The sequence below is a fragment of the Dipodomys spectabilis genome, unplaced genomic scaffold (genome assembly GCF_019054845.1).
Source record: "Dipodomys spectabilis isolate Male_0828 unplaced genomic scaffold, ASM1905484v1 ptg000116l, whole genome shotgun sequence".
Classification (NCBI taxonomy): domain Eukaryota; kingdom Metazoa; phylum Chordata; class Mammalia; order Rodentia; family Heteromyidae; genus Dipodomys; species Dipodomys spectabilis.
This window is the reverse complement of record NW_024870793.1, coordinates 176,201-183,359: the sequence shown is the minus strand read 5'-3', so window position 1 is coordinate 183,359 and position 7,159 is coordinate 176,201.

Below are 7,159 nucleotides of genomic sequence, written 5' to 3'. Positions count from 1 at the left end.
GTAAACATTTGGGTAAATGCCCAAAAGTGGGATTGCTGGGTCATATGGGAGCTCTATGTGGAGTCTTTTGAGAAACCTCCATACTGCTTTCTAACGGGTTTGAACAAGTTTACACTCCCACCAACAATGAAGTAAGATTCCCTTCTGTCCACATCCCCTCCAGAATCTGTTGTTATTAGAGTTCTTGATTTTTGCCATTCTAACTGGGGTGAGCTGGTATCTCAATGTTGTTTTGATTTGCATTTATTTTATGGCTAGGGAGGTTGAGCATTTCTTCATGTGTCTATTGGCCATCCTTCTTTCTTCTTCAGAGAAGTTTCTCTTTAAGTCTTTAGCCCACTTATTTATTGGGCAGTTCTTTCTTTGAGGATTTCTTGTTGGAGGATTTAATTTTTTGAATTAGAAGTATATTTCAGATATGAGACCCTTGTCCGTTGTATGGCTAGTGAAGATCTTCTCTCAATCTGTGGGCTTTCTATTGATCTTGCTAGCTATGTCCTTTGCCATGCAGAAGCTCTGCAACTTCATGCAATCCCATTTGTTCAACTTTTCTTTGATTTGTTGTGTTTCTGGGTCTCTATTAAGAAATTTTCGGCCTGCACCAAGGAGACCTAGGGTTTCTCCTGTAATGTTTCCAGAGTATCTGCTTTGACTCTGAGGTCTTTGATCCATTTGGAGTTGATTCTAGTGCAAGGTGATATTTAACGATCTAGTTTTAGTTTTCTACAAGTAGTTAACCAATTTGACAGCACCATTTACTGAATAGGCTGTCTTCCTTCCATTCTATTTTTTTAGCTCCCTTATCATTAGATGGCTATAGGTCTGTAGGTTCATTTCTGGGTTTTCAATTCTATTCCATTGGTCCTGAGGTCTGTTCTTGTGCCAGTACCAAGCTGTTTTGATTACTATGGCTTTATAGTAGAGTTTGAAATTTGGTATTGATATTCCTCCAGCAGTGTTCTTTGCGTTGAGGATTGTTTGTGCTATTCGGGGTCTTTTATTGTTCCATATGAATTTTTGGATTGCCTCTTCTATTTCCTTGAAGAATGAGGTTGGAATTTTGAGAGGTATTGCATGAAATTTGTAGATAGCTTTGGGAAGTATTGCCATTTTCGCGATGTTAATCTTTCCAATCCAGGAGCATGGAAGGTTTTGCCATTTTCTAAGTTCTGTTTTGATATCCTTTTTCAAGTTTTTAAAGCTTTCACTTCTCTTCAATCTAGTATTAGAATGCTTAGCTACAGCAATAAGACAAGATGCATACATAAAGGGGATCCAAATAGGGAAAAAGAAATAAAACTCTCCCGCTTTGCAGATGACATGATCTTGTATTTAAATAATCCCATAGACTCCACTCCCAAATTACTCAAGCTGTTTCAAAACTTTGACAAAGTAGCAGGGTAAAAAATTAACCCCACAAAATCAATGACTTTTCTGTATGCCAACAATGAGAAAAGTGTGGATGAAATTAGGAAAGCAACTCCATTTGTAATAACCCCACAAAAAATAAAATACCTAGGAATTAACTTAATCAAAGTAGTGAAGGACCTCTATGATGAAAAGTATTGTGTATTTTCTTGAGTATAGGTTGACAGATATCACTGTGGTGATCTGGAAGACAACCTATTCCCATGAGTATAGAGTTGCTTATACCTTCTCTATCCTAGCTGAGAACCATAATTTGCACAGCACATGAAAACAGGTGCAACGACTGGCTTCTCACATCTAGGTGAATTTTTGGCAGTGCTGGGATTCGAACTCAAGGCCTAGGAGGCCCAAATTCCCAATGGGTCCACGAGAACACACCTGACTGTGAGCCAAGAAGGAGCTGGGCTGTTACCAGTAACTGAGATTGAGTCCCAGAGAGGCCAAAATAGTCCTCAATGCATCATTGAAACATGGGATGTATATTCACATCCGTGTGTATACTGCATCGTATATTAAGTGTAGTTCTTGTCTTTGTTTTGTATGGTATTCATGGATGTATTGTGTATTTTTTGAGTATATGATGACAGGTATAACGCAGCTGACATGTATAACAACTTATTCCCATGACCACAGGGTGGCCCATGCATTCTCCATCCTAGCTGAGACCCAGGAGTTGCACAGGAAAGGAAAACAGGGGCAACAATTTGCTTCTGACATCAAGATGAATCTTTTGGCAGGGCTGGGATCTGAACTCGGGGCCTAGAAGGCCTAATTGGTGAATAGTTCCACATGAGCACACCATGAAGAGTGAGCCATGAAGAAACTAGGTGTTCCCAGTACAAAGAAATAATCTGATAAATATGTTAGAAACAATTGCAAGAAAGAAAAAAATACATTTCAATTCTTAACTTGGGGTTCATTTCACCTATTATATTGATCTGGTTTAATCAATTCTCTGCCTTCACTACCAGATTATTTGAAGAATACATACAATAATTGCACTGAGAAGTGATTTAGAGAAATAATTCATATTGTTTACTTTTAATTTTTTGAGGTAAATACTTGGATTCAAATTCAGAGCCTTGCATTTGCCAGGCAGGCCTCTGACCACTTGAACCATGTCACATCCAGTAATTTTTCTTTGATTATTTTTGAGATAGAATCTTGTATTTGTTTATTCCTAAGCTACCTGGATAGTGAATTTCCTAGTTTATGTTCAACATAGGTAGCATGACAGCCACTCATTGGCACACCTAGCTTTTATTGATTGAGCTGGAGGTCTCTTTTATGTTTTCCAACTTGACCTTGAAATGCAACTATCGACATTTCTATTTTCAGAGTAGCTAGGATTATAGGTATAAACCACCTCATTTGACTTCTATTGTATATGTTTACGAAAATTTTGAAAGCATGAGAAAATCCTCTAGAGTTACTAACCATATCTAGATTCTAGGCGAGACACTAATGATTATTCTGTCAAAAATTTTTGACATTATTCTGACAAACTTAAAATTTTTTTTTCAAAATACCGTACAGAGGGGTTTCAATTATATGGGTAAGGTAATGAGTACATTTCTTACCAAGCATTGTTGCCTCCTCCTGTTTCCACTTCTCATCCCTTCCCATCTCCCCTCTCCACCCCCCCAACAGAAAAAGTTGTAAAGTTCCTTATTGGACATAATGACTTGTATAGCTCATTGTTGCAATGGGTCCGACGTATCCGTATTTAAAGGTTGGGTTTTGCCCATTCCCTCCACAAATTATAACAATATCAAATAAAATGGAAGTAGGGGTTTATACCATGGGGTAGGGACATACAAAGCAACAAAGAAATAATCTTACAAATATGTTAGAAACAATTGCAAGAAAGAAAAAACAAAACATTTCAATAATTATCTTGGGGTTCATTTCACCTAACATGAACTTATCTTACCTTTTCTGCTTGTCTCAAAAATATACTAGTTTTTGCAAATAAGGGAAACCATGGGACCTATATTTTTGGGCCTGGCTTACTTCACTTAATTTTTTCCAAGTCTTTCCATTTCCTAACAAATGGGGCAATGTTGTTCTTTCTGATACAGGCATAGAATTTCATTGTGTATATCTACCACATTTTCTAGATCCATTCATCTAATGAGAGGCATCTGGGTTGGTTCCATATCTTACCTATTATAAATAATGTTTCCATAAACATAGTTGTGCTGGAAACTTTAGTATGGTCTTGTTTGTGATAATTTGGGTAAATGACCAAAAGTGGGATTGCTGGGAAATAGGGGAGCTCTATGTGGAGTCTTTTGAGGAACCTCCATACTACTTTCCAAAGTGGTTGAACAAGTTTACACTCCCACTAACAATGCACTGAGATTTCCTTCTGTCCCCATGTCCTCCAGTATCTGTTGTTATTAGAATTCTTGATTATAGCCATTCTAACTGGGCTGAGGTGGTATCTCAATGTTGGGTTGACTTGCATTTCTTTTATAGCTAGAGAGGTTGAGCATTTCTTCATATGTCTATCACCCATCCTTCTTTCCTCTTCAGAGTTTCCCTTTAAGTCTTTAGCCCACTTATTTATTGGGCAGTTGTTTCTCTGAGGATTTGTTGTTGGGGGATTTAATTTTTTGAGTTCCAGGTATATTTTAGATGAGACCCTTGTCCAATATATGGCTAATGAAGATCATCTCCCAATCCGTGGGCTTTCTATCGATCTTGCTAGCTATGTCCTTTGCCTTGAAGAAGCTCTGCAACACATGCACATGTGCGTGTGTGTACTCGCACATGCATGCACACATACAAAAACACAAATGAGTATTTCAGTGTGAAGTTTATATTTTTTTATCTTGCTGTACTTTATTTCCCTGTATTAGTTCACAAATTAACAAAATCAGCTAAGGACATATTTACATAAAATTCATCATGTTTCTCTAAAATCCACTCTCTTTTTGGAAGCCTGCTTCTATTTGACACAAAAGTAAATTATTCAGGAAGTCAATTCATCACTTTCAAGTCTATAGTATTAGATGATTTTTTAGGTTCCTCCTAGCAATATGATTTTGTGAAATCCTGCATCAAGCAATATATTTCTTTCACTAGAAGAGAAACCTCTGTCAAACAATTAATAATAGCTTATTCTCCTCTTGGCATTCATCTGTAGTTTTATTTTCTTCATATATTTCATGATCTGTCTATGTATGCCAAAGACTGCCATGAAAATAAAAACACCCTTCTCAGCGGTTAGCATGTGTATACCATTCATAGATACTGAAATTGCTTTGGAATAAATAATGTTCACCCTGACTATCTTGAGAAAGAAGAACTGGTTTCTCAGCACTTTAGGTAAGAACTTGAGGGAAAGACACAAAAGGAAAAGTGAGGAACAACTCAACACATAGATTCAAATGAAATAAACAACCCAAGAAAACACAAATTAATTCATTACTCAAGAACCTGCAGGAAATGAAAGATTTAGAAAAAAAATCAGGTATGACAAGCTTATGAAATTCGTGACTACATAGGAGTGCAATGTTGTGAGGATAGTGGCAAAAGCCCAGACGGAACAGAAAGTTCTGTACACAATGCCATGCACCTGTTATTCTAAATTCCAGGTAGAATAACATCAAGTGGACTGAGGCCAAGTTCATACACAAGTAGGAAGCCATTTTCTAGCTGAAAAATAATCAGGATTACTTAGGGCTGGGGGCATGACAAAGTGGTAAGAATACCTATTTAAGGGGAACAAAACACTCAATTCAAACTCTAATTTAGGGTTATTAAAGAAAAAAGCTATGATTTTAATAATTAGAACAATTGTAACACTTGAGTATTTGAGTGGGGAAAATCCATTAGAGAGATAGAATGAAACCACATTCCAATGGACCTTTAGTGATAATGTTTAGTGGTACTTTAGGTAAAACAGAGTTACCTTGCAAATGAGCATGGATGTGCATTTGGGTGATGGAAATACTCTACTTACACAGGTGTAAATTAAATAGATTTTTTGGGGGGTAGATTGTAGTTCTTGAACTAAGAGCCTGGGTGATGTCCATGAGCTTTTTCTCTCAAGGCTACCACTCTAATACTTTGATCCACAGTTCCAATTCTGAATTTCTGTTGGTTGTTTGGAGATAAGAGGCTCATGGACATTTCTGCCCAGAATGGCTTCAAACCATGATAGTCAGATCTCAGCCTCCTGAATCACCAGGATTCCAGGCATGAGCCGTCGATGTTTTTAATAATTTAGTAAATTGTATAGTTACAGAAGTTATAAATAATCATTGTAACCTGTGTATTATATGTGTATATGTATAGAACAATACATACAGCTAGAAATATATTAACATATTTTTGCATCTGCAGTAGATTTATGAAATAATATTTCATTATAAAATAAAATGGAAACAAAAGTTAATAAGGAGCAAAACAAACGGAATTGTTACACATTTCTTTTTGTTGAATGGAATGTGAATTGTGAGAATCAGTTTGGGAAAACCATCACATTGCACATCATAAAGAAACACAAAAAAAAATCACAGTAAAAGATGTTAGAATTAACCACATGATAAAATAACAGGTAGAATTTGCCAAATGCTAATTGATTGTTTTTCCAAGTACTTTACCTATGGTATCTAATTTAATCCTCACAATAATTCCATAAAGTGGAACTACTTACATTTTTAATTCTCAGACGATGATATTGAAGTCCTCAGAGTTGGAATTACTAGTACAACATTGCACACATGGTAAGTGTTAGCCTGAGGTTCATCTCCCACTGTATCAATTAACCTCATTCTATTTTATGACTAAAATACCAGCACTTAGTCTACTAATTCTAGGAAAATTTCCCAGAATTATTGTGTACACTCATAATATTTCACTTTATCTTTGTTAGAAAATAGGGAACTGTAATATGAATACTCAAAGTTCATAATCAATGAATACCTCCCTGGTGAGAAGAATTGCTAAAGTATAACATTCTTGGTTTCTAGGTAAAAATAGCAGAAATCATATTCTATCCCTTCACTCAACACTGACTGCCTGGGGACCCTATCTTTGTTTAACACTGTCTTACTGAAAGAATGACCTCCCCAATTCCTGATGGAAACAGACAGCAGGTCTTATGGACCAATCATTTCCACATTGTAGCTCAATTAAGTTGTTTACCATTAGAAGTATTTTAATTGCTTTTTATACCCAACATTTTGAGAGAAAGGTACTACTTTAAAATGCTATTAAAATAAGACATATAAAAATCACCTTTGACTCTAGATAAATATTTTACCTTTCATGTACCCAAAAATGCAGTCTGACCAATCATTAATGTTAGGAATGAGAGGATAAAAATCATAGACAACAAGACCTAAGTATGAATTAAAGCCTCTCCAACTTGTGAATACAATTGGTTTTAAAAGACATAAAGGGCTGGGAAGGTGCCTCAGTGGTAGAGCGCTTGCCTTGCATGCGTGAATCCCTGGGTTTGATTCCTCAGCACCACATAAGCAAAAAGAAAAAAGCCGCAAGTGGCGCTGTGGCTCAAGTCGAGAGCACTATCCTTAAGCTGAAGAGCTGAGGGACAGCGCCCAGGCCCAGAGTTCAGGCCCCACTACCAGACCCCCTCCTCCCCCAAAAAAGACATAAATACTACTATATTTGTTCAAAATTTCTCATGATGCTGAAGATTCAATTGTAAACTCTTAACAGTTGAAAATAACTCATTTTCTTGGGAGTAGGAAACAAA